This window comes from Delphinapterus leucas, chromosome 13, assembly GCF_059928025.1.
Source record: "Delphinapterus leucas isolate spDelLeu-1000000601 "Yukka" chromosome 13, BTC_Dleu_Yukka2, whole genome shotgun sequence".
Taxonomy (NCBI): Eukaryota; Metazoa; Chordata; class Mammalia; order Artiodactyla; family Monodontidae; genus Delphinapterus; species Delphinapterus leucas.
In genome coordinates, this window is record NC_143141.1 from 60,733,036 (window position 1) to 60,759,899 (window position 26,864).

The 26,864-nt window shown below is 36.8% G+C and overlaps 1 long non-coding RNA gene across 1 annotated transcript in view; it reads left to right on the top strand.

Moving 5' to 3' along the window:
• Window positions 1-3,142: 3,142 nt before the first annotated feature.
• LOC111174752 (uncharacterized) overlaps window positions 3,143-26,864 on the top strand; it is a 419,708-nt gene continuing 395,986 nt past the window's right edge. Inside the window, exon 1 of the long non-coding RNA XR_002644547.2 lies at window positions 3,143-18,265. This is a non-coding gene — a long non-coding RNA (uncharacterized LOC111174752). The remainder of the gene's footprint in view (window positions 18,266-26,864) is intronic.

Consider the following 26,864-nt stretch of genomic DNA (forward strand, 5'->3'; position numbering starts at 1 on the left):
CGTGGGCCATGGCCGCTGAGCCTGTGCATCTGGAGCCTGTACTCCGCAATGGGAGAGGCCACAGCAGTGAGAGGCCCGCGTACCGAAAAAAAAAAAAAAAAGTATTTTTAGTTTTTGGAGGAACTTCCATACTGTTTTCCATAGTGGCTGCATCAATTTACATTCCCGCCAACAGTGTAGGAGGGTTCCCTTTTCTCCACACCCTCCAGCATTTGTTATTTGTAGACTTTTTAATGATGGCCATTCTGACTGGTGTGAGGTGGTGCCTCGTAGTTCTGATTTGCACTAAGGAACCACTTTTTATAATTCTTCAGAGAGATGATGTGATTGGGTTATTTTGTTAGCCCTGTGCCTCCCTATTGATAGTTTTCTCTGAAAATATTTCAAAGATGAATGGGTTTCTAATTCCCTGGTCTCCAATCTGATCCAGTGCAGCTAAGGAAGCAAGCTGTGACATAACAAAGTATGGTACAGAAACCACCAAAGCAGGGTCAAGTGGGGACTTGTAGTCTCTTTTATTAGATGGTGGGTAAGTTCATGGAAAGTAACTAAAGTTCCATAGACTCATCCTTCAGCCACTCTTGCAAAGGCATTCTAAAGAGTTCAGTGCTGGTACCTCATTAAAGACTGCATTTAGCTTGGATTCATTCTCCCACACCTCAACTCCTGCTCATCCAGTAGAAAAAGAAATATTATAAACACCCAGCCCTCAAATTGTAGCTTGGAGAGGGAGAGAAAAGCAGGTTCTAGATGCAATGGGATGGGTATCAAAGAGATTTCTACACTGAATTATTGGACGCTTAGGTTGAGCAAAAGAGATGGCAGGACAACAATACCAATATAAATAAAATACAAAAGAAACCAACCAACTAGCCAGAACATAACATGTAAAACACAGCTGAAGAGAGTCTGAAATTAAGCATAACACAAGGAAAAGACGAATATGCTATACGTGTGCTTCATGCTCTGGAAAAACCTAATAAGGATATAAATTTGATAAAACAAGAGCCCCAAGGTGTTATGTTAAATCAATAGAATTAGAGGGAAGGCGTGATTGTAGTGCCAGCACAGTTCCATTACATATAACCAATAAACTTCAAACAGCAATGACAGAATAGACAAAGGTTCAAGTCAAATCACTAGCATGAAGGAGAAGCTTGAGTTAGTTTCCGTGAATATGAAAATAAAGAAAATAAATTAAAAAAACACTTAGAGAGGAGGTGCCCTCTATGGTAGACAAAGGATTCCTAACAGGAGTTATGCCCCTAAAAGAGAGAAACTAACACATGGAAGAGAAAAAGTGTTTTGAGCAATAATTCAAAAAGACTCTTCTAAAATAAAAAAAGAACCAAATGACCATGTTGAAAAGACTATACCTGGCGGGGGGGGGGGCGCAAATATTGCTATCTAGATCTAGATATAGTCTACTTAAGTTACGCATTATGTCAAAATTGTCAAAGATTAAAAAACATAAGTTAAAAAAAAGAAGTAGTCTTGGAGAGAAGAAGTAGTGCACCTCTAAGAGGTCAATGCTTGGAATAGCTTCAGACTTCTTCCCGAATATGATGGTAGGAGACAACAGAGCAGCGTCTACAGAGTTCTGAATGTGTGGCCAAGTTTTCATTCATTTATAAAGGCAGCAGGTAAACATTCTTAAAGATGAAAGAATTTATGGACCACGATACCTGTGATTCCTTTGAAAAAGCACTTCTTGACAAAAACCAAACCGAACCAAACCAAACAAACAAAAAAACCCCAGCCACTCAAAGGGTGAATCAAAATATCAGACTCAGAAATGGAGAAGCTATGGCAAAGACACACGCAGGATCATTGAATCCAAAGAAATACTGATTTAAGATTAAATAACTAGGGGATTATCGTTGTGCAATAGAATGGAAATGTTACATATTTTAGTGCAGAAAAACAGTAAAATACCAAGATAAATGTGGATGTAGGGAAAAGAGAAGGAAGGAGGGAAGAAGGGAGCAATTTTTAACATTTCATCCTCCATGGCAGGGAGTCATTTGATATGATCTAAAGCTGAAACATGAGGTTAGGGATAAGGAAAATACAATGGGGTCCAATCTCTTAATGTACTTCATAATCTTTTTTTTTTCCCCTAAAGGAATATAATATTTTGGGGGTAAATAGTCATTTGTCTGAAGTTCAGCAGTTTCCTTTAGTTTTATATCAGATCATTATACTTCTGTTAAATTCGTGTAAAATTGTAAGCAATACTTCCAGTTAAAATATTATTTATATTCTAGTCCTACTGTCATAAAATTATTTCTGTCCAACTCTGTCTGCCTGCCTGAGAGGCAGTATGTTTAGAGCAGAGTTTTTCAACCTTATTGTGTCTGTGAATCACCTGGGGTTCTTACTGGAATGCAGACTTGGGGAGGGACATGAAATTCTGCATACTTAGTAAGTTCCCAAATGATGCTTCTGCTGCTGCTACTTGGACCTTACTTTGAGCAGCAAGAGTGTATAGGCTATGAGCACTGACTCTGGCCCCAGATGGCTTGCACTGGATTGCTGGGGCCACCACTTACTAGTTGTTTGACTTTGAGCAGGTCAGGTTCTGTGCCTGAATTTCCCAATCTATAAAATTGGGGTATTACAGATTAGTACTCTCAACAATAGTCTGTAAAATGAAAATAATAACAGTGCCCCCATGTAAAATGCTTAGGACAATGCCTGTCAAGAAATGTTAAGTATGATAAAAATTGGCTATTGTTTCAGACCGTATTAACCCTGGACCAGAAACCTAACTTCTCCCAGCTTCATTTTCCCCATCTGTAAAAATAACTACCTCATAGAGCTATGTGACAACTAGAAATAACTAAGTTAAGGTGCTCTGCATGGTGACTGGCATAATATAGTTAATCAGTAAAGGATAATTACCAATGTTTATAGTTAATTATATAAGTTATAGTGTAATAACACTAATAATTTCTTCGAATAACCCATATAATCTTAGATCTACCAGTTTATTTATTGATTCACTCATATTTTATTTATTCATTCTATAACTGATTTTGGAGTTTTTCCTCTGTTTTAGGAGGCCCTAGTTCAAGCACTAGGATTATGTCAATATATAAAACAGTCCTAGTGGACCTTTCAGTCTAGTGGGAGAGAAGAAACAAAGACATCATATGCAAAGTCATAGTAAGTATAGTGAAGAAAAACTAAAGCAAAATCAGGGATGGAAACTGGTGCTGGGGGTGGGGAGAAGGATTATTAGACAGGGGGTGGTCAGGGGAGGCCTCCTGGCGAGAGGGACAACTGAGTGGACACCCAGATGAGGTAAGGGAGCAGACCCTGAGACGTTCCAGGGAAAATATTTCCATCCGAGGTTCTCATGAGGTAGGAGGTCAGTGTGTCTACTTCTGAGAGAATGTGATACAATGCCAGGAGTTGGAGGAAGGGCCAGATCATTATGTTCCAAACCCAAAGTCACAGTTCATTAGTGGGTTGCAAGCAGCATTGGAAATAAATGAAAAAAAAAGAACAGATCAGAATTGAAAGTATCAGGGTGCATAGTATATAGTAAGGGTGAGTATTTGTTTGTGGAATTAAATACATGTAGATGCATGTGTGTATGTGCTAAGTTACGATTTAAAAATGAATTTCTTACTATAAGTACCAGTGCAAAAAGTTTCAAATATACTGGGCTAAATTATGTTGACCTTTGTGGTCTGAGATAACGAGTGTGGGTTTTATTCAGAAAGGCAAGAAGCCACTGAAGCAAGCAGGGGAGAGTCACACTGGAAATGTGTTTGCAAGCTCTTTGACTGCTGTGGAAAGCTGACTGAGGGGAGCAAGAGTGAGAGAAAACAATGATAACTTCTTGCCAAATCACTTCTTACCTACAGCACTATGGTAGGCAGATAATGTCTCTCCCCAGCCCCAAAGGTGTCCAAGTCCTATAGCTTGGAACCTGGGACTATGTTATATTACATGGCAAAAGGGACTTTTCAGATGTGATTGAAGCTGAGATGCAGAGAGTATTCTGGCTTATGTGGGTGGACCCAGTCTAATCACAAGAGTCCTTAAATATGGAAGAGAAGCAGAAGCAAAAGAGGAGGTCAGAATGATGCGATGTGAGAGGTACTTGACCTGCCATTTCTGGCTTTAAATATGGAGGAAGAGGCCATGAGTCAATGGATGTGGGTGACCTGTAGAGGCTGGAGAAGGCAAGGATCCTAGAGCTTACAGAAAGCAGCTTGACACCTTGATTTTAGCCCCGTGAGATCTGTGTCAGACTTGTTAACCTACAGAACTGTAAGGTTATAAATGTATGTTTTTAAGCCACTACATTTGTGGTAATTTATTATGGCGGCAATAGAAAAGTGGTACAAGCATGTTGCCTGTTAAACCCATATTCACCCCCTCCTTCGTCACAGACCTCTTCAGAGCTCCAACATGAGGTCCGGATTTAAGTTCCCCCAGCTTCCCTCACTGCCCTACGGCTTCCCCACAGAACCCTCCACTCCTTCCTGCTATCTGCCCTATGTCTGGTTTCCATTCTGCATTTCCAGTACCTTCTTTCAGTGATTCTCAGTAGGAATGCCTCACAGTGAGGGCACGCTCCACATGAGATCTTTTGTTGTCAGAAAGGGTTATAGAATTAAGTGGAGGAGAATGAGGGAGAGAACTGAGGTTGGGGAAGGATGGCAATGAATTCCTTTCACTTTTGAATTTTCATTTAAAAATGTTAAGCAAATGGATTATCTCATAGCTGCTGGTATTCAATGATGAAAAATTTATGAATTCATTTTGGATTTATTATAGCAAAGGACAATGGTTTAAGTTGTCCAAATTCAAATATAGGGCTGAGCAAATTGCTTTTAATAAATTCTATAAATGTGTGGGCAGCGCTGGAGCCAACTTCTTTGTGCTGTGTTACCATTGGCTGGATCAGTGTTACTCAAGTACTCAACTAGTCATATGATCTTCAAATAGAAATGAGATGTCAGTAGATTGATCTAATGAAGAATGTTAGGGATAAATGTTTCATTACAACTTATTCAGTAATAATAATGTCTAGTATCGAGGAAGCTCTTTCCAATTTTGACAGTGTTCTCATGTAAAAAACTCTTAATCCTCACAAATGTCTTGTTTGGCGGAGAGGACAGGTGCTCGTATACTCTTGCAGATGACAAGCAAGGGACTCTGGGAGGTTACTAGATCTGCCCAAAGTAAGTGGCAGAAACGAGAACCCAGGTTGTTGGATTCTTAATTAGCATCTTCACCAAGTCCCCTTGATATCCTAAACAGCTTCATCTTGGGGGGAATGATCCACATGAGCTTACCACACTCTGAAGCCCTCCAGTTTTTAAACATTTCCAACCATTCAAATAGAGATTGTAACATCCTCACCTCTTGGTAAACAGTGAATAATGAGTATAATTTAACCACTTGTTGATGGTTAGGGTGTATTATCGTCAATGTTAATTATTGTATTGTGAGGCTTTTAAAAAACATTGCGGTTGTCAGTGCCTATCCAATGTGATTGTCCTTTTTCTTCAGTTGTTTTTGCCTTCTCAGGACGCTGGCTTCTAATACTTCCTTGTTTTCTTCCCCAAAAAAGTTGCTTGGGGGACACATCTCACCTATGGGGCAAAGTGCCTGGACTTTGTGACAGCCTCCCTTATTGAATTTGATATATCCTGGATGGTTCAGATTGTCAGAAGTCTAACTACTAGTCACATTGGATATTACTATGAAAATATAAGTAATGCACTCTTGAAAAAATAGTATATGGAGCTTATTTTAAAAGTATTGCTTACAGTTTTATCTCATATCAATCTGATGACGAGTGTTGAATAACACACAAATGTACACGACAAATGTGGCACCTTGGAATCTATCCTCATATGAGATTTTCTTCTATGGAGCAGCAACTAAGTAACGGAGTTTAAACAGCAGATTGTAAAAAAGAACAGGATAATGTCAACTTAATAGATGGTTTTAATTTATTATTTCTGTAAGTCACTTATCCAAGGCTTAATAATCTTTAATCATGTTCTGCTCTGCGATTTAAGAAAAGTACTAATTTATTATTTGGTAGGTAGATCAATAGGGTTTACATGTTAATCTTAGAACACAAATTCTAGTGCATTTCTTTTCCCCTAAAGCTGTTTGAACTTTACAGCCACGTTATTAGTTCTTATTAAAAATATTGAAACAGTATTACCAGGGGAAATTTCTTAACTGTGTATGAGATAGTTCACTGACTACATAAAGTACTCATGCCCAGGAGAATTTTAATTGAAAACACTTCTAAAAAGAAAAATAAAAACTGTGTAAATGTGCAAAGAAAGCGAAAGTCATAATATTTAGCAAAATGTAATTTCATAACTTAAATAACATTGATGGCAGAAAGCGCAGAGAATTTGCCTGTAGTGGAAAGGAGAGTAGTAGAATGGACTTGGTTCCGGCCTGTGTGAATCATGCCTGGTGGGTGGTGGCAGAGCACCATGCTCCTTGCTTCTGCTTGAAGTTGCTTGAAGTTCTTCCGATCTTTTACCACCTCTGCTGCAGGACCAGTGCTGAGTAAAATGCTAAGATGCTAACAGTACATGATTCATATCCTCTTAGACCTTATTGGAGGGCAAGCTCTAGAGTCACACTGCCTGGGGTCATATCTTGGCTTTTTAGTTAACTAGCTTGGTTGCTTTGAGCAAGTCACTGAACTGCTCTGGGCCTTAGTTTCCTCATCTAGATAAAGAAAGGTTATGCCTCATAATCTTGTCATGAAGGCTGGGTGAGTTAATACATATAAAGCCCTTGGATCGGTGCCTGGCACAGTAATAAATATGGCATATTAATAAGTATCAACAATTAAAGGTACGAGACTACAAGCTCTTTGAGGTCACTGGTTGTATATTTAAAACTGCTGTATCTAGCATGGCACACAGTAGAGGTTCAGTGTGTAGGTTGAATATTTATGTCACCTACTTCTGCATAGCACATTTTCTAAGAGTCAAATGTTAATAACTGATACTAAAATTTCTTATCTAGTCAGTCCATTATGTAACAAGTAACCGTTAGTAAAAAGTCAGGTTGAAAATAGCAGATTAAAGATACAACCCCTAAAAAGAGCATTTAGATCAAAATGCTTAATAGCAAAACTATGTTTCTATTGAGAGGAAATAAATATACGTAGATAGGTATTTTTCTTTTTTTTTTTTTGGCCGCAGGGCATATGGGATTTTTTTAAAAAAATGTTTAATTTAACTTTATTTTTTTATACAGCAGGTTCTTATTAGTCATCAGTTTTATACACATCAGTGTATGCATGTCAATCCCAATCGCCCAATTCAGCACACCACCATCCCCAGCCCCCCCGTGGCTTTCCCCCCATGGTGTCCATACATTTGTTCTCTACATCTGTGTCTCAACTTCTTCCCTGCAAACCGGTTCATCTGTACCATTTTTCCAGGTTACACATACGTGCGTTAATATACGGTATTTGTTTTTCTCTTTCTGACTTACTTCACTCTGTATGACAGTCTCTAGATCCATCCACATCTCAACAAATAACTCAATTTTGTTTCTTTTTATGGCTGAGTAATATTCCATTGTACATAGGTACCACAACTTCTTTATCCATTCGCCTGTTGATGGGCACTTAGGTTGCTTCCATGACCTGGCTATTGTAAATAGTACTGCAGTGAACATTGGGGTGCATGTGTCTTTTTGAATTATGGTTTTCTCTGGGTATATGCCCAGTATTGGGATTGCTGGATTATATGGTAATTCTATTTTTAGTTTTTTAAGGAACCTTCATACCGTTCTCCATAGTGGCTGTATCAATTTACATTCCCACCAACAGTGCAAGAGGGTTCCCTTTTCTCCACACCCTCTCCAGCATTTGTTGTTTGTAGATTTTCTGATGATGCCCATTCTAACTGGTGTGAGGTGATACCTCACTGTACTGTTGATTTGCATTTCTCTAATAATTAGTGATGTTGAGCAGCTTTTCATGTGCTTCTTGGCCATCTGTATGTCTTCTTTGGAGAAATGTCTATTTAGGTCTTCTGCTCATTTTTAGATTGGGTTGTTTGTTTCTTTAATATTGAGCTGCATGAGCTGTTTATATATTTTGGAGATTAATCCTCTGTCTGTTGATTCATTTGCAAATATTTTCTCACATTCTGAGGGTTGTCTTTTCGTCTTGTTTATGGTTTCCTTTGCTGTGCAAAAGCTTTGAAGTTTCATTAGATCCCATTTGTTTATTTTTGTTTTTATTTCCATTACTCTTAGGAGGTGGAGCAAAAAAGACCTTGCTGTGATTTATGTCAAAGAGTGTTCTTCCTATGTTTTCCTCTAAGAGTTTTATAGTGTCCGGTCTTACATTTAGGTCTCAGATCCATTTTGAGTTTATTTTTGTGTATGGTGTTAGGGAGTGTTCTAATTTCATTCTTTTATATGTAGCTGTCCAGTTTTCCCAGCACCACTTATTGAAGAGACTGTCTTTTCTCCATTATATATCCTTGCTTCCTTTGTCGTAGATTAGTTGACCATAGGTGCATGGGTTTATCTCTGGGCTTTCTATCTTTTTCCATTGATCTGTGTTTCTGTTTTTGTGCCAGTACCATATTGTCTTGATTACTGTAGCTTTGTAGTATAGTCTGAAGTCAGGGAGCCTGTTTCCTCCAGCTCCGTTTTTTCCCCTCAAGACTGCTTTGGCTGTTCAGGGTCTTTTGTGTCTCCATACAAATTTTAAGATTTTTTGTTCTAGTTCCATAAAAAATGCCATTGGTAATTTGATAGGGGTTGCACTGAATCTGTAGATTGCTTTGGGTAGTATAGTCATTTTCACAATATTGATTCTTCCAATCCAAGAACATGGTATATCTCTCCATCTGTTGGTATCATCTTTAATTTCTTTCATCAGTGTCTTATAGTTTTCTGCATACAGGTCTTTTGTCTCCCTAGGTAGGTTTATTCTTAGGTATTTTATTCTTTTTGTTGCAATGGTAAATGGGAGTGTTTCCTTCATTTCTCTTTCAGATTTTTCATCATTAGTGTATAAGAATGCAAGAGATTTCTGTGCATTAATTTTGTATCCTGCACGTTTACCAAATTCATTGATTAGCTGTAGTAGTTTTCTGGTGGCATTTTTAGGATTCTCTATGTATAATATCATGTCATCTGCAAACAGTGACAGTTTTATTTCTTCTTTTCCAATTTGGATTCCTTTTATTTCTTTTTCTTCTCTGATTGCTGTGGTTAGGACTTCCAAAACTATGTTGAATAATAGTTGTGAGAGTGGACATCCTTGTCTTATTCCTAATCTTAGAGGAAATGCTTTCAGTTTTTCACCATTGAGAATGATGTTTGCTGTGAGTTTGTCATATATGGCCTTTATTATGTTGAGGTAGGTTCCCTCTATGCCCACTTTCTCTAGAGTTTTTATCATAAATGGGTGTTGAATTTTGTCAAAAGCTTTCTCTGCATCTATTGAGATGATCGCATGGTTTTTCTTCTTCAGTTTGTTAATATGGTGTATCACATCGATGGATTCACGTATACTGAAGAATCCTTGCATCCCTGGGATAAATCCCACTTGATCACGGTGTATGATCCTTTTAATGTGTTGTTGGATTCTGTTTGCTAGTATTTGTTGAGGATTTTTGCATCTATATTCATCAGTGATATTGGTATGTAATTTTCTTTTATTGTAGTATCTTTGTCTGGTTTTGGTATCAGGGAGATGGTGCCTCATAGAATGAGTTTGGGAGTGTTCCTTCCTCTGCAATTTTTTAGAGGAGTTTGAGAAGGATGGGTGTTAGCTCTTCTCTAAATGTTAGATAGAATTCACCTGTGAAACTATCTGGTCCTGGACTTTTGTTTGTTGGAAGATTTTTAATCAGAGTTTCAATTTCATTACTTGTGATTGGTCTTTTCATATTTTCTATTTCTTCCTGGTTCAGTCTTGGAAGGTTATACCTTTCTAGGAATTTGTCCATTTCTTCCAGGTTGTCTATTTTGTTGGCATAGAGTTGCTTGTAGTAGTCTCTTAGGGTGCTTTGTATTTCTGCGGTGTGTGTTGTAACTTCTCCTTTTTCATTTCTAATTTTATTTTCTTGAGTCCTCTCCCTCTTTTTCTTGGTGAGTCTGGCTAATGGTTTATCAATTTTGTTTATCTTCTCAAAGAACCAGGTTTTCATTTTATTGCTTTGCTGTTGTTTTCTTTGTTTCTATTTCATTTATTTCTGCTCTGATCTTTATGATTTCTTTCCTTCCACTAACTTTGGGTTTTGTTTGTTCTTCTTTCTCTAGTTCCTTTAGGTGTAAGGTTAGATTGTTTATTTGAGATTTTTCTTGTTTCTTGAGGTAGGCTTGTATAGCTATAAACTTCCCTCTTAGAACTGCTTTTGCTGCATCCCATAGGTTTTGGATCATCGTGTTTTCATTGTCATTTGTCTCTAGGTATGTTTTGATTTCCTCTTTGATATCTTCAGTGATCTCTTGGTTATTTAGTAACGTATTGTTTAGCCTCCATGTGTTTGTGCTTTTTACGTTTTTTTCCCTGTAATTCATTTCTAATCTCATAGCATTGTGGTCAGAAAAGATGCTTGATATGATTTCAATTTTCTGAAATTTACTGAGGCTTGATATTTGACACAGGATATGATCTATCCTGGAGAATGTTCTGTGCGCACTTGAGAAGAAAGTGTAATCTGCTGTTTTTTTGTTTTTTTTTTTTTTTTTTCCTGTACGCGGGCATCTCACTGTTGTGGCCTCTCCCATTGCGGGACGCGCAGGCTCAGCAGCTATGGCTCACAGGCCTAGCCACTCCGCGGCATGTGGGATCTTCCCGGACCGGGGCACGAACCCGTGTCCCCTGCATCGGCAGGCGGACTCTCAACCACTGCGCCACCAGGGAAGCCCTAATCTGCTGTTTTTGGATGGAATGTCCTATAAATATCAATTAAATCTATCTGGTCTATTGTGTCATTTAAAGCTTCTGTTTCCTTATTTATTTTCATTTTGGATGATCTGTCCATTGGTGTAAGTGAGGTGTTAAAGTCCCCCACTATGGTTGTGTTACTGTCGATTTCCTCTTTTAAAGCTGTTAGCAGTTGCTTATGTATTGAGGTGCTCCTATGTTGGGTGCATATATATTTATAATTGTTGTATCTTCTTCTTAGATTGATCCTTTGATCATTATGTAGTGTCCTTCCTTGTCTCCTGTAACATTCTTTATTTTAAAGTCTATTTTATCTGATATGAGTATTGCTACTCCAGCTTTCTTCTGATTTTCATTTGCATGGAATTTCTTTTTCCATCCCTTTACTTTCAGTCTGAATGTGTCCCTAGATCTGAAGTGGGTGTCTTGTAGACAGCATATATATGGGTCTTGTTTTTGTATCCATTCAGCAAGCCTGTGTCTTTTGGTTGGAGCATTTAATCCATTCACGTTTAAGGTAATTATCGATATGTATGTTCCTACAACCATTTTCGTAATTGTTTTGGGTTTGTTTTTGTAGGTCCTTTTCTTCTCTTGTTTTTACCACTTAGAGAAGTTCCTTTAGCATTTGTTGTAGAGCTGGTTTGGTGGTGCTAAATTCTCTTAGCTTTTGCTTGTCTGTAAAGCTTTTGATTTCTCCATCGAATCTAAATGAGATCCTTGCCAGGTAGAGTAATCTTGGTTGTAGGTTCTTCCCTTTCATCACTTTAAATATGGCATGCCACTCCCTTCTGGCTTGTAGAGTTCCTGCTGAGAAATCAGCTGTTAACCTTATGGGAGTTCCATTGTATGTTATTTGTCGTTTTTCCCTTGCTGCTTTCAATAATTTTTCTTTGTGTTTAATTGTTGCCAATTTGATTACTGTGTGTCTCGGCGTGTTTCTCCTTGGGTTTATCCCGTATGGGACTCGCTGCGCTTCCTGGATTTGGGTGGCTCTTTCCCTTCCCATGTTAGGGAAGTTTTCGACTATAATCTCTTCAAATATTTTCTCGGGTCGTTTCTCTCTGTCTTCTCCTTCTGGGACCCCTATAATGCGAATGTTGTTGTGTTTACTGTTGTCCTAGAGGTCTCTCAGGCTGTCTTCATTTCTTTTCATTCTTTTTCCTTTATTCTTTTTCACAGCAGTGAATTCCACCATTCTGTCTTCCAGGTCACTTATCCATTCTTCTGTCCCAGTTATTCTGCTATTGATTCTTTCTAGTGTAGTTTTCATTTCAGTTATTTTACTGTTCATCTCTGTTTGTTTGTTCTTTAATTCGTCTAGGTCTTTGTTAAACATTTCTTGCATCTTCTCGATCTTTGCCTCCATTCTTTTTCCAAGGTCCTGGATCATCTTCACTATCATCATTCTGAATTCATTTTCTGGGACGCTGCCTATCTCCACTTCATTTACTTGTTTCTCTGGGGTTTTATCTTGTTCCTTCATCTGGTACATAGCCCTCTGCCTTTTCATCTTGTCTGTCTTTCTGTGAATGTGGTTTTTGTTCCACAGGCTGCAGGATTGTAGTTTTTCTTGCTTCTGCTGTCTTCCCTCTGGTGGATGAGGCTATCTAAGAGGCTTGTGTAAGTTTCCTGATGGGAGGGACTGGTAGAGCTCAGCATATGGGATCTTAATTCCCTTACCAGAGATTGAAGCCGTGCCCCTTGCAGTGGAAGTGCAGAGTCCTAAGCACCTGACCGCCAGGGAATTCCCCCTAGATGTGTATCTATTAGCACAATTCTTATGATAAAACACCTATCTTAACATATCCATCTGTTTTTGGCTATTCAGTGAATGATCTACTTTTAAAGACTGAAACTGTGATCAAGTATTTTGCATCACCTTCTCAATGGACTGACCACCATTCTTATTCCTACCCAAATCTCGCAACCCCAATCTCCCTCACCCTATTCTACTTTTTTCCCCATAGGCATAGAGCACTTTATTATATTATATTCTATGTGGTTCAGTTATTTTTTATGTTTGTTATTTAACATCTGTTTTCCTCAGCTAGAAAGAGCTACCTGAGGGCAGGTATCTTTGTTTGGTTCACTAATGTATCCTAAGTGCTTGGAATAGCACCTGGCTTAATAGTACTTAGACTTAATAAATCTTTTTTGGACGAATGAATGAACTGATCCCATAGGCTTAATTCTTTAAATCTTTCCCCTCTCTGTAATGAAAGCACAGTTACATTTGAGGGCACAGGACTTTCTATGTGCCCTCATATGGGTTCTACTTCCTCTACCCCTAGTTAACCAGGTTACTCATATCAGTTCAGCTGACATGATACTTTCCTTGATAAAAGTGAAATTAAATGCTGCTAAAATTTGATCCCCAACATAATGAGAAATACTAAAACAGCAAAGGAACACAGTGTTTGAAGATAGAGTATGATTGTCCAAAGGATTTTATGTCAACAAATCAAAATATCAGCTTCCAAGTACATGGTGGGGCTTAATTTTATTTCTCTTGCTAAGAAAGCTGTAGCCATTTATACCTTTGTTCATTTCTCAATAGGCAGTCACTAAATTTCTTGCCTGGATCTGGAAACACTTACTGAACTGTGTGTGTGTGTGTGTGTGTGTGTGTGTGTTCAGTTGGAGGTAGGGGAGGGTGTTGTAATAGGGCCAGATTCCAGTTTTTGAGTGGTGTACTTCATACAACACAGAGTCACATGTGGAGCTACCCAATATCTTATATTTGACTTCAGATTTTGTTCTTATCTTAACTAAACAGCTTAACTATATATAGATGTAGATATAGGTATAGTTATAAATAGTGAAAGAGAGAGAGGAATGAACAGACCTTCAGTGTATGATTTCATGAGTTTTGATAAATGACCCATATGACCACAATTGCAATGAAGATGCTGAACATTTCTGTCACTCCAGAAAGTTTCCTTGTGCTTATTTCCAATTAATTCCCAAACCTATAGGCAACCATTACTAAGATTTCAATCACTTTAGGTTGAATTTGAATTCTTTTGAATTTCATATACATGGAATTATGTAGTGTATACTCTGTATCTGGATTCTTTTGTTATATATACAATTTTAAAATTCATTCACATTGTTATGTGTATCAGTAGTTAATTAAAAAATTTTAAGTGGTATTTAGTTATGTAAATATAGCCCTATTTGTTTATTCTGTCTTCTGTTGATGGGCATTTGAATTGTTTGCAGTTTTTGGTTGTTATGTGAAGAGCTACTTGAGCAAGTCTTTTTATGGACATAATGGATATATTTTTCACGAACATACATTTTCATTTCTCTTAGGTAAATATGTAGGTGTGGAACTGCTGTGTCAGGGTAGATGAATTCTTAGCTCTATAAGTAAGTGTCAAACTTAACATTAAAAGAAACTGACAAACCTGATGCCTTTTATTACTATAATAATATGAGAGCTGCCCAGCTGCATCCTACAGCCATTATTTTGATATAGCAAATTTTCTTAGTTTAATACCTTCTGATATGAATTTCTAAAAATAGACTGAATCTAATTGGCATACTGTTACATAAGACTTAAGTCTTAGGTAATTCAAATATAGGGTAGTTCAAATATAGGGTAAAATATTGTAAATGTTTTTTTTTTTATATGCCTGTGTAATACGTTGCATCCCTACAGGGCATATGTCTGGTTAAGACATGATTCTGTAGGATGCTGCTCTAGGTCCTTTTATCTTGACTATAATAGTCGGGAAGGATCCAGCTAGTAGAGGTTTCTGTATATTATAATACCAAGAACTCTATGGAGATGTTATCAATGGTGAATTGAGAAGGCTAAGCTCACAGTATGTATGAGAACTATGGGGGGACAGGGTTTTCTTTTCCCCATATCCTCTTTCCTTCGTTTATCTCAGTTAGGTAATTGCATGTGATTTTATTTATTTGTATTATTTATTTCTTTTAAAAATTTATTTTATTGAAGTATAGTTGATTTACAGTGTTAATTTCTGCTGTACAGCAAAGTGATTCGGTTATACATATATATACATTCTTTTTCATATTCTGCAAGTGATTTTAGACAACTGCTAAGGCCATAACTGCTGTTTTGTGGATTGGTGTATTGAAATTACTTGTGAAGTAGGAATGTTTTATAATTAATAATAGTTAAGGCAGTAATGTGTATATATGGATGTTCCAGTACCTATGAAGTGCCCAGTGAGCCTCTTTCCAATTGTATCCTTCTTCCTCCTCTGCTTCCAGGAATAATTACAATCTTGAATTTTGTGGTTAGTATTTCCTTACTTTTCTTTACAGCCTTACCCTCTATGTTCTCATATAATGTATAGCTTACATTCGCATGTTTTTGACATTTGTATGAAAGGAAACATATTGTATGTATCCTGAGACTTGCTTTGTTCACTTTTTTTTTTTTTTTTTTGTGGTACACGGGCCTCTCACTGTTGTGGCCTCTCCCACTGCGGAGCGCAGGCTCAGTGGCCATGGCTCGCGGGCCCAGCCGCTCCGCGGCATGTGGGATCTTCCCAGACTGGGGCACGAACCCGTGTCCCGTGCATCGGCAGGCAGACTCTCAACCACTGCGCCACCAGGGAAGCCCCGCTTTGTTCACTTTTAATTTTAGATTTATTCATATTGATGCATGTAGTTATAGTTCATTCATTTGTTCTTTGAGCATTTGGTAGTTCATCTCTCCTCTTGGTAAAAATTTGAATTGTTTCTAGTTTTTCTTTTCCTTGCTGTTAAAAACAGTGATGTTCTAATAAGTTTATACATGTCACCTGGTGAATATGTACATGCAAAACTCTCTAGAGTATAATCTTTGGAGTGGAAATTGATGGGTCATGGGACATGCGGATTTCCATTTTTCTAGATTTTTTTTTTTGCTAGACAATTTTTTGCTAGACAAATTGTTTTCCAAAGTAGTCATATTAATTTATACTCTCACCGATAGTGTATTAAAAATTCCCTTTGTGTCAGCACTTCTTATTGTTTGCTTTTTAAATTTTTGGTCAGTTTGGTACATTTAAAATGGAATCTCATGGTTTGATTTACATTTTCCTGATTACTAATGAGAGTAGAGTGCCTTTTATAATTTTGTATTTGTATTTCTGCTTCTGTGAAGCGTCTGCTTGCTTTTTACCCATTTTTCTAATAGGTTTTTCTTTTTCTTATTATTTGTACATTTTCTTCTTTAACTCCTTTGTGGATTATATGTGTTGCAAATCACTTCTCCTTAATTTTAAAGTAGTTGAATTTATCAGTCTTTTCCTTTGGGATCCACGCTGCTTTGTCCTATTAAAAAAAATTCTTCCTTGTCTGGAGTTCATAAAGAAATTCACCTATGTTTTCTTCCAGAAAATTTTCAAGTTTTCCTCTTTTTATTTACATGCTTCAAATTTATTTTTTTCCATATGAAAAACCATTTGTTCCAGAACAATTTACTGCCTGGTCCTTCCTGTTCCTCTATTTCTATCACATATGATGTTTGTACGTATGTATAGAACATATGCGTATGTCCTTGGGCTGTCTGCTGAGTTCTATTGATCTATTTTTCTCTTCCTGTGCTAATATCACACAGTCACATTTGGTTACAAAATACTAAGCATTATTTCGCAATAACTAACTGAATAGCCTCTTTAAACAATTCCCTCCTTTGTAGTCTTTAGAAAAGTTTGCACAAAATTAGAATGGTTTGTTCTTTGAACATTTGGTAGAAACTTGCCTGTAAAGCCATCTGGGTATGAAGATGCTTAATTACTGATTAAATTCATTTTGTTAGAGGAATTTTCAGATTGGTATAGTGTTAATATTCTTTTACATTTTCATTCTCTGTTGCATCTGTAGTGTGTTCTTATTTTAATCACATTTTAGTTTAATCGTGCTTTCTCTTTCTCTTTCTTTTTTTCCCTTGATTAATATTGCTAAGATTGTCAGTTTACTATTCTTTTTAAAAAACCAACTTATGGCTTATTTAGTTTTCTTTATTATACCTTTATTGTCTATTTAAATTAATCTTTGTCCTTATCGTCTTTATTTGAATTTCTTTGAGCTTATTATATTGTTCTTTTTCTTTTTTTAAAATTGAAGTATAGTTGATTTGTAATGTTTCAGGTTACAGTAAAGTGATTCAGATATATGTATATATAAATATATATATATATACACACATATATCAAGATATTGAATATAGCTTCATGTGCTGTACAGTAGGTTCTTGTTATTTATCTGTTTTATATATATAGTAGTGTGTATCTGTTAATCCCAAATTCCTAATTTATCCCTATATCATTCTTTTTTGATGACTTAAATTGAATGCTTAGACTACTGTATTAGTTTTTAGCCATTCTTATTTAGTAATATAATCATTTCTGACTACCCATTTATCTCAAAGTACCATTTTAGCTGTATCTCACAAGTTACAATATGTGGGAATTTTCTCTTTTGTTTAGTTATAAGCATTTTCTCATTTCATGTGATTTAATTTTTGACCTTTTATTTCTTCAACAATATTCAACACAGATTTTTTTGTGTACCTACTATGTGACAGGGTCTTTTCTAGAGCTTTGGGATCTATCAATTAAAACAAGTACACAGAAGGACAGAGATTTTTACGGTAGTGAGGTGATTAGTCCCTGCCCATATATCTTTGGCTTATCTTTGTGGGGGGTCACTTGCGGACAGTTTCTGTACATGCTGATGTCTTCTTGCATCTCTCAGCCTGAGGATGTTCTCTAGTCACAGAAGCAAGCTTGGCCATGTGGAAAGTCTAGAAATACTGTAGAGTTAGTGCTCAGGGATATGGGATGATTCTGAACCACACCTCACCCAGTCTTTCTGAACTGGGTGGGATGGAGTGTGTTTTTCCAGTGGTAACCTGCTCAGTATCACATACTATATTGACTTTCTTCACTTTCCTCTCTCACTTCCCAACCCCTCACTGTGCTTTCTGGTATTGTCTTTCAAATGAACTACTTGCATTCCTATCTTTATTTCAGGGTCTAATTGAAACAAACATTTATGAAGGTTACATTCTGGAGGGGGAGATGAGAAACAGTAGATGTAATAAATAAGTAAATTACACAGTATTTTACAAGGGGATAAATAATATGTGAAAAGAAAACGGTAGAGCAGGGTAAAGAGTTATTTGGAGAGATAGATGAGGGTTTGCAATTTTATGTATTTATTTAGCTCTGCCTTCCAGGTCATTTCCAAGACCCTCTTCCCCACCTGGAACCAGTTGCTGCTGTTAAATGACTTGGTGCCTTATGGAGACCAGAGGAGTTGATGGGGTCCCTGCCTTTAGTGGTGGTGGAGCTGTATGACGACAACGCAGTGGTGAGTGTCTCTGGGGCAGTGCTAACTATGCTTTGCTAAAAATGCCTCATTCAATTAACTTACTTTATTTTTTTAAATTGAGATATAATTGACATACAACATTATGTTAGTTTCAGGTATACAATAGAATGATTTGATATATGTGTATATTGTGACCTGATCACCACATTAGTTAACATCCATCACCAAACATAGTTACAGGTTTTTTGGTATGTGATAAGAACTTTTAAGATCTATTCTTTTAGCAACTTTTAAATATATAATGCAGGATTATTTAACTATAGACACCATGCTGTACTTTACATTCTCATGACATTTATTTTATAACGTAGAAGTTTGTACGTTTTGATGACTTTCACCCATCTCACCCACCCCAGACCCCCAGCCTCTGGCAACCACCAATCTGTTCTCTGTATCTATGAGGTTTTTTTGTTTATTTCTTTGTTGTTTTTAAAATATTCCACATGTAAGTGATATCATAACAGTATTTGTCTTTCTCTGACATATTTCACTTAGCATAATGCCCTCAGGGCCCATCCATGCTGTTGCTAAAGGCAAGATTTCGTTATTTTTCTATGGCTGAATGATATTCCATTGTATATATATGCCACTTCTTTATAAAGATAAACTTCTTTATCTTTTCATCTGTTGATGGACACTTAGGTTGTTTCCATGTCTTGGCTATTGTAAATAATGCTGCAATGAACATGAGGGTGCAGATGTCATTTAAAGTTACTGTTCTTGTTTTTTTCTGCAGTTTTATATTGGGTGGTCTGGGTAGGTTTCATTAAGATAGTAGCATTTAAGCAAAGACTAAGGAAGTGACAAATTTAGTCATATGGTTCTCTGGGGAAGGAGCATTCCAGCTAGAGATACCGTCTGTGCATAGCCTAAGGGAAAGAAGGGGCTTGGTGTGTTTGGGGGACAGCAAGGACCTCAGTATGGCTGGATGAGCAACATGGGACCTAGGAGGAAAGAAGGATAAAAAGGTACTGGAATCAGCTCATGTGAAGTCTTTTAGGCTATTAGATTCATTTTGGTTTTTACTCTTGAGTGAGATGGGGAGCCACTTAGATTTTGTGAAAAGGAATGGCATGATTGGCTGTAAGTTTTAAAAGAACCTCTGGGGCTGCTGGGGTGGGAATGGTCTCTAGAGGGCCAGCAGTAGCTCAAGATCTGTTTAGAGGCCATTGTCATATTTCAGATGATAGATAAATGGTTCGCTTGAGAGTAGGGACACCGAAGATGTTGGGTAGTGGTTACTCTCCAAATATTTTGAAGGTAGAGCCAAACAGATTTCCAGATCGTTGATCTATGGGTTGTGAGAGGAAAGAAAGGGGTCAAGGATGAGTCCAGAATTTGGCTTTAGCTATATACTAGGATGTACAAGGCTGTGGGTGGAACAGGATTGGGGGAGAAAATCTTAGATATGTAACTTTGAGGTGTCAGAATATAGATACTTAAAGGCCCAAGATTGGATGACATCACCACGTGTGTGAGTGTAAAGGAAGAAGAATAAAGGTCAAAGATCTAAGCCACTGATCACTCCAACATGAAGAGATTGGTGAGAGGAGGAGAAATTTGCAAAATAGATCTAGAAGAAATGATCAGAGGAGTAGATTATGGTGTCTTGGGAGTCAAGTAAAGAAGTATTTCAAGAATCAACTATACTAAATACCACTGAGTAGTCATAATGGATGAGGAATGAGAACTTGACATTGAATTTTTTTCCATTTTTATTGAGATATACTTGACATACAGCACTATATAAATTTAAGATGTACAGCGTAACGATTTGACTTACATATATTGTGAAATGATTAATAAGTTTAGTTGACATCCGTCATCTCATACAGATACAGAAGAAAAGAGAAAGAAAAAAGTGGTGTTTTCCTTGTAATGAGAGTTCTTAGGATTTATTCTTATACCAACTTTGAAATATGGTATATAGCAGTTATACCTCTCCTCTATTGTCTGTGGAGAATTTTCTTCTGGAGCTGTAATTAAACATGTTCTAGACCTTCTCATTTTATTTCCATGCCACTGTACCTCTATTTCACAGTTCACTTTAAAAAGAAAATTCAGAGGAGCATATAGTTTAATATTTTTAGCTCTGTTTATTTTTTATCTAATTTGCTCTTAACCCACTTGTATTAGTCAATTAGGCTACGGTATGCTGCAGAGACATTTAAATCCTAAACTCTTAATGGCTTTAAACATGAAGTTTATTTCTCATTCATGCAAATCCCTCTGACTGTCCAGCAGTTTTGTAGAACAACCCCCTTTCATGCTGGGATCCAGGAATCCAGTTGGCTTACATTTTGTGGCTTTACCATTTCAACATGTGGATTCAGGGCGTGCCACAGCAGGGAAAGAGGGAGTATGGAGAACTCATGACTGTAAGTGCTTCAGACTGGAAGGGACACATATGACTTCTGCTAATAGCCTGTTAGCCAGAAATAATCACATTGGCAACAAACTAATTTCAAAGGGGGCTGTAAAATTTAGAGGAACACATGGAATAATAATAATGACCTCTGCAAAACTTTTAAATTTCTATGTTAACTTAATGATTTGAATTGCCATATAAATATATTAGCAATATAAAATTATATGTACAGTCTAATAAATGATTATAAATTTATGAAATGATTATAAATTTATAAATTATACATTCTCTTGTATAACTCCACCGAGGTTAAGAACATTATTAGCACTCTAAAGCCTACCGTTTGCCTCTCCTCCTCATAATCTTCCCACCTCCAAAGGTAACCATCAACCTGACTTTTACCGTAACCATATCCTTACTGTTCTTTATAGTTTTCCACTTATAAATGAATCCCTAATAATATAGTTTAGTTTTGCCTGTTTTGGACGTTATATATACTATATGTTTTGTTTTGTTTTGTTGCTTATGTCATGTGGTTCATCTGTGTTCTTGCATGTAGTTGTAGTTAGTTGATTCTATTTGTCAGCTATGGATGGACATTTAGATAGTTTCCCGGTGTTTTGTTTGTATGTTTGTTTGGTTGTTTTGGTGTCATGAACAATGCTGCTATAACCATTGTCATATAGTGTCCTAGTATATGAACATGAATTCCTCTTGAGTATTTATACATTGGTGGAACTGTTAGATCATAGGTAGGGGGTATTTTCCATTCTAATAGATAAAGCCAAGCTTTTCCAAAGAGTGCATCTTAATTTATTCTCTTACCAGCTGTATGTGAGAATATGAGATTCCCCTTGCTCTACATGCTTGCCAAATTTGACATTGTCAGACTTGAAAATTTGCCAACTGTGTTTTGGTATGTAATGGGGTATTATTATGTTTTTACTTGTTACTTCCCTGAGTACTAGTAAGATTGAACACTTTTTGATGTGTTCATTGGCCAACTGTGTTGTCTTTTTTTCCAGTTTTATTGAGATATAGTTGACATACAGCATGGTATAAGTTTAAGGTGTACAGTTTTGACTTGCATACATCATGAAATGATTAGCACAATAAATTTAGTGAATGTTCATCATCTTATATAGATATAAAATTAAAGAAATAAAAAAAATTATTTCTTGTGATGAGAACTCTTAGAATTTATTCTCTCACCTTTCACATGTAACATACAGCAGTGTTAATTATATTTATCATGCTGTACATTACATCCCTAGTAATCATTTATCTATAACTGGGAGTGTGTACCTTTTGACCACCTTCATTCAATTGCCCCTACCCCCATCCCTACCTCTGGTAGCCACAAATCTGATCTCTTTTTCTATGAGTTTGTTTGTTTGTTTGTTTTTGAAGTATAATTGACGTACAACACTATGTTAGTTCCTGTTACACAACATAGTGATTCGATATTTCTATACATTGTTTAATGATCACTGCAATGTCTAGTTACCATCTGTCACCATACAAAGATATTACATAGTTATTGACTATGTTCCCCACACTACACATAGCCATATATATATATACACATATATACGTATATATGATTATTTTAAGTTGCTGATCTCTTAAGTTCAAATGTATTTTAACAGCCCTGCACTTTTACCCACCCTTCATGTTTACTGTTTTGGAAGTCATATTTTACATTATTGTTTTGTGTATCCCATAACTACTTATTGCAGATATAGATGATTTTATACTTTTGTCTTTTAACCTTCCTACTAGCTTTATATCCGGCTGACTTACTGCCTTTCCTGTATATTTGCCTTTACTACTGAGATTTTTCCTGGTGGGCAGGGCTGGGTTCCAGAGCTCATAAAATGGCATTCCAAAATAGAGCTTGCCAGCACCAATGCCCTCGTAGTAGAACAAGCTCCCCAAAATGGCTGCCACCACTGTCTGTGTCCCTGGGATGAGCTTCCATTGCCTCCTGCCTCTCCGGGAGGCTCTGCAAGGGCACATCTGACCCAGGCTCCTTTCAAATTATTGCTTCTGCCCTGGATCCCAAAGTGTGTGAAGTTTTGTACGCACCCTTTAAGAGTGGAGTCTATTATCCCACAGCCCCCCGGGTCTCCTGAAAGTAAGCCATGCTAGCCTTCAAAGCCATACATTGTGGGGGCCTATCTTCCCAGTTCAGGACCCCTGGGCTGGGGAGCCTGATGTGGAGCTCAAAACCCTCGCTCTTTGGGGAGGACCTCTGCAATTGTAAATATCCTCCTGTTTGTGGGTCATGCACCAGGGGGTATGGGTCTTGACTATACCATGTCTCCATCCCTCTAACCCATCTCATTGTGGTTCCTTCTTTATATCTTTAGCTGTAGAAGATCTTTTCTGCTAGTCTTTTGGTTTTTCTCATAAATAATTGCTCTGTAAATAGTTGTAATTTTGGTGTCCCCATGGAAGGAGGTGAGCTCAGGGTTTTCCTGAGTCATCCTGGCTACTCCCCACTGTGTTTCCTTTTTCACTTTTATTTATTTATTTAGTGAACTGCCTGTTCAAGTCTTGTCTATTTTTTAAATAACTAGGTTGTCTTTTTTTATTTCAGCAGTTTTAAAAAAAATTTAAATCCCTTCTAGATATATGCCCCATGTCAGCTCATTTAAACCTTTGAATAGAGTAACCATGTTTACTTAAGCGTTTTTATCTGAATATTCTAACATCTCCTGTCTAAGTGGATCTGATCTTGTTGTTATTTCTACTAACTTTTTGCTCATGGTAGCTTGATTCATCATGTGTTTGTTTGTTTTTTATTGTGAATTCATGTTCCTTGGGAGTTTATCTGTGGAAATTCTTTCAGATTTTGGTTTTAAGACGTTTTCTTCCAAAACACTTGAGTTGCCTCCATTTGGTGCCAAGGTGTACTACTAATTCATGACCACTTTAAATTATTGGCTAAGGCTAGTGGGGAGCTGCAGAAGCAAGTAATATGATTTTTGCTCCAGTCCAATTGAGATTAGTCTTCTGGTTAAGAATTTTCAGGACAGGTGATCATTCCTCCTCAGCCCTAATGGATGAGGTAATGGAAATGAAATAGGCAGATGTCTTTATTTCCTTCTTGTGCAGTATCTTTAAAAAATTCCAGTTTATTCTTTCACTAAGATGTCAGCTCTAGGGGATTTTGCTTTTTGTGAGAGGCTCTGATACAACTTCCCACTTGGTATAGTCCCTACATTTACCCCTGTTCTTTAGTCACACAGCCTGGTAAGCGTGAAGCTCTGGGCCTCTAGGAGTCAGCAGATGTTCCCATGACAGATACCGACATCAGCATTTTGTTCTCTATCGGATTCTGCTTCTTGTCACTTTCTCGGCCTCTGAGGATTGCTCTCCATTTCTCGTCAGTTCTTCTATGCAGTTGTAGAAGTTTCTTTTCTATTCTTTCTTTCTGCTCCCCTGCCCCACAAGGAATCCAGCTTTTTGAACTATTCTGTACTATGAGGACTTTTCATGAAATCTTATGTTTCTTATTGTGTAAAAATAAGTGAAGTATTTTTTTCTTAAGTAAGCTATAGCTTCAAGATAATCATTATAAAATGTCACTCTCCCTTGCCTTATGTTATTTCTTGAATGGGATGGAAATTGTTGGGGTTAATCCTAACAGATTACAAATGTCCATGTGAGTGGGCCATATGAGCCAGAGGGGAGAATACTTGAAAATTAATAATAGACAGTGAGGGAAGCTGGCTGAGAGGTTGCTACCTTCATATTGCACTTATTTCACCTTAGATGTCGTTAAGAGGAACTAGGAAGGGAAAATATTTTGATTGGTATTGCAAGTGATTTCACAAATTGCCTGCTTAGATTTAAAGATGGAAGAAATTAGAACAGAATTCATTTTGTTTGGAAATAGTGTGTTTAATATATTATTTAAGGTCGATTTAACAAATAATAAAATGTGCACAATTGTCTTACAGATACTGTTGACTAACATGTGAACACTGACTTGCCAGTACAGTGGGTCTCTAATCTATTTTTTTTTTCTAATCTATTTTAATTTAATAACACATAGGAATTATTGGTCTAAAAAAACTTTTATTATTAATGCAAAATGACCAATTTTGACTTTTGAGTTGTTTTTAGCTAGTTGAAATTTATTCTTATTTTAAAAAGAACATCTCTGGCTGTTTAAATGTTGTTTAAGTTCCACTTTTAAAAATAAATCCATTAAACAGTAAAGCTCTTCATATGTTTTCATCTAAACAAAAGCACATAAGTAGAGATTATTTTTTAACATTTATGAAGCACATTTTTGAATCTAGATGCAACTGCTAAAAGATAATTCTGGTATTGTAATTTTAATTGTCCTTTTACTGATTTCTGTTGCCTAAATTATATAATTTAAATGTTTAATGAATAATATACCTGATTTTTAAGAAACAATTTTACATAAGTGGAAGGCAAGTATATAAACCCTTATTATATAATACCACTTTCATTGCAGGTTAAATATGGTTAGGCTTGAAGCTCAAGAGCAAATCATCTTTTATAAAAGAAAAATGAATTTTAATATGATATAATAATTTCCTTTTTAGTTCCTCATCCACAAATTAAATAAAACATTTACTTTGTAACTTAAGTTTAATTTATAAAACATGCCCATAGTATTGTTAAATTTATTATATACTTTATTGTTTTTGGCTGGGACATTCTATGAATTAACAATTATGCAGTGTTGACTTGTGTATATTATTGTACAGATTTTATGGATAGCACTATCCTTTAAAGAACTTTTTCCCTATTAAGAAGTTAAGTGAGTTAAAAATGAATACTAATATTTATTTTAAAATAGCCAATAAAGCAAAATTTTCCTTTTAGTTAGTTTTTAAATGAAACTATAATTTTTAAATTACTGGTTTATACTACTTCAGCCAGGACAAAATATATTAAGAGTAGAATTTATATAACCAGTGGAAGAGATATTGATAGGAATTTTACCTTCTAAGGACTATTAAGTGTGGAGAAAACTTCCTGATTAAATGTTACTTAAGCTCCACTTTAAAAAATAAATCCATTAAATGATATTCCCTTGGGGCAGAATGCTAATTGTTCTCCAGTAACCATCTCTCATTCTTCTTTTATAGAAATAACATCCCCCAGCCAAAGTTGTAACTGGGCACACAGCCATACGACTTGATCACCTTTCCCAGCCTCCCTGATAGCCAGACATGAGCTGCAGATACGTCTCTGCCACAAAAGTGTGCATGCAAGTGATATGTGCAGCATTCTGGTCATATTCTCTGTAAAGGAAATTCCTTGCCCTTCATTTTCTCTTCTTCCTCTTCTGACAGTCTGACATGAAGATAAGATGTTGCAGAGCTAGTTCTAGACATACACAATAGGGTAGAACCCCAAGGGACAGCAAGACAAGAAAGAAGGACCTGGGTCCTTGGAGACCTTGTGGTACTGAACTTGCCTTTCTATCTACCAGTTCTGCACTGGGACCACCTACCAATTCTAGACTGTTAGAGGAGAAAGAAAAGAACTTCTGTCTTGACTGAGCCGATTGAGCCACTGTTTTTTTTTTTTTTTTTTAGATGTTGGGGGTAGGAGTTTATTAATTAATTAATTTATTTTTGCTGTGTTGGGTCTTCGTTTCTGTGCGATGCCTTTCTCTAGCTGTGGCAAGCGGGGGCCACTCTTCATCACGGCGCGCAGGCCTCTCACTATCGCAGCCTCTCTTGTTGTGGAGCACAGGCTCCAGACGCACAGACTCAGTAGTTGTGGCTCACGGGCCTAGTTGCTCCGCGGCATGTGGGATCCTCCCAGACCAGGGCTCGAACCTGTGTCCCCTGCATTAGCAGGCAGATTCTCAACCACTGCACCACCAGGGAAGCCTGAGCCACTGTATTTTTGAGTCTCTTATAAATACACCTGTTTAGTCTACATCCTAACAATACATCTAAAAATAAGCTAATACAACTTCTATGTCTGTCCTGTTCGGTAAGATCATCATCACCTTGTGGTTTTTGAGCACTTTAAATATGGCTAGTGAGATTGAGGAACTGAATCTTATTGTATTTAATTTAATTTAATTCATTTAAATTTAAATAGCCCATGTAGCTAGTGGGTACCATATTGGACAACACAACTCTAAAATTTTAGACATTATGTGTACAACTAATAAATGAAATTTTATACATTTATCAGATTAAAGTT